Genomic DNA, 1,523 nt, shown 5'->3' with positions numbered 1-1,523 from the left:
CTAGGATAGAAGTGACAGCAAATCAGAATATGAAAGTGAGAAAGAGGGCACCTCCTGCTGGCATGTTACCAACCTCAAGGGGAGAAGGCAGGGCTTGCAGAACACATCCGCTGCGTTTTCTCCACGTCTCCACAACGTGCCAAAGTCTTCCTCTTCCTGTTACTTGATCACAGCGTGCCAACACTTCCTCTCACGTGACTGCAGCGTGCCAACTCGTTCATTTCCGGGTCAGACAGGATCAGCTGGGTCATCAACGTCAAATATCTGCTTCTGAGGGAATAGTTACACTGCATGTGTCATATTTTAATAGACATGTTTGATTGAGTAATTATTTTTGTTTTCATGGTTGTAGAATTGAAAAGGATGTAGGCTTGATAATCACTGTTCTGGTTGTTTGTCCAATAATGCGTGTGGCAATGCAACCTATGACCTCTGACCCCCGTGTCACTGATGCAGTTCAGAGGCATGGCAATACAATAAAACAGCTGATCCTCTGGGCTATCTTCATGTGATCATTTTGGGGTGGGGCTGGGGGCCGGGTCGGAGGTCTTGCCAGGGGGTGGGGCGTGGAGGACAAGGATGTTGGGGGGGTTTGGGGTCCTCTCCACAGTGGTCAATCTTGTCAGCAAGTAAAAGGTGAAAGGTTACGAAGGGCCCTTTCCTTGCGTTTGCCAGAGACAGCGCACACGCTCAGATCCCATTGTTCACATCTCTCTTGGCTGCCCTCTGCTTGCTGCTCACAGTAAAGCATTAAACAATGCGGAACCGGAGAGAGTGAGGGGAGTGAGAGAGAGGGGAAAGAGTGAAGGATGGGGGGGGGGGGGGGGGGGGGGGTGTGGAGATCTCACTGCTGAGGTCACCTGGTGTGCAATGGCAGTCCTCGGGACCGGCGAGCAGAGCTATTGCCCCACAGGTCCGACAGTACTGAACACGGTCCACCGCCGCTTATCCAACAACGCGCTCAACACTGCCTCAAAGTCCAAATCCACACCCCCGTCTCAGCCATGACACTGCTGAGAAACACACACAATGCTGCTTTTTTTTTTTTTTACCGCTCGAGCTCGCGGAGCTACTGAGAAAGTTTCTGTGGAGCGTAGTAGCTTTGCAAAGTTGAAACAGAAATGGCGCTGTGGTTTAGCTTTGTTTTGAGGCTGACGCTGAGGAATGTCAAGAGAGAGAAAGAGAAAAACAGAGAGAAAGAGAGAGAGAGAGAGAGAGAGAGAGGGAGAGAAAGGCTTCTGGGAGAGTGGCAGCATTCCCTCCTGTCTGTCCCCGTCCCTCCTGGTGTTGTTGTTCCCAACGTCTCTCCGACGCCCACAATGGCCGCGCCTGTTCTCCTCCACGCTGAGACGTTGGAGCAGAGCTTCCGGGCAGGGTGGTGGGGGGGGGGGGGGTGCTCTGCTGTCCTGAACGCCCCCCCCCCTCCCCAAAACCCCCCACCCCACCCCCGGCGCGGCGTCCGCCTCAGGATCCTCTGATGGGAGATAAAAGGAGCCTGTTGTGTGTGGCAGCAGAGAGACGGC

At 53.8% G+C, this 1,523-nt stretch overlaps 1 protein-coding gene across 3 annotated transcripts in view; it reads left to right on the top strand.

Moving 5' to 3' along the window:
* The window catches only part of LOC118790986 (SH2 domain-containing protein 4A-like), a 21,194-nt gene extending 20,701 nt beyond the window's left edge, over window positions 1-493 (top strand). For all 3 annotated transcript variants that reach the window (XM_036548175.1, XM_036548173.1, XM_036548174.1), the window contains one exon: window positions 1-493. This exon is cut by the window's left edge and continues 1,735 nt beyond it. The gene's annotated coding sequence lies outside the window, so the exon portion shown is untranslated.
* Window positions 494-1,523: the final 1,030 nt, after the last annotated feature.

Source organism: Megalops cyprinoides, chromosome 16 (genome assembly GCF_013368585.1).
Source record: "Megalops cyprinoides isolate fMegCyp1 chromosome 16, fMegCyp1.pri, whole genome shotgun sequence".
Classification (NCBI taxonomy): Eukaryota; Metazoa; Chordata; class Actinopteri; order Elopiformes; family Megalopidae; genus Megalops; species Megalops cyprinoides.
The sequence above is the reverse complement of the archived record's forward strand: the minus strand, read 5'-3'. Positions and strand labels throughout refer to the sequence as shown.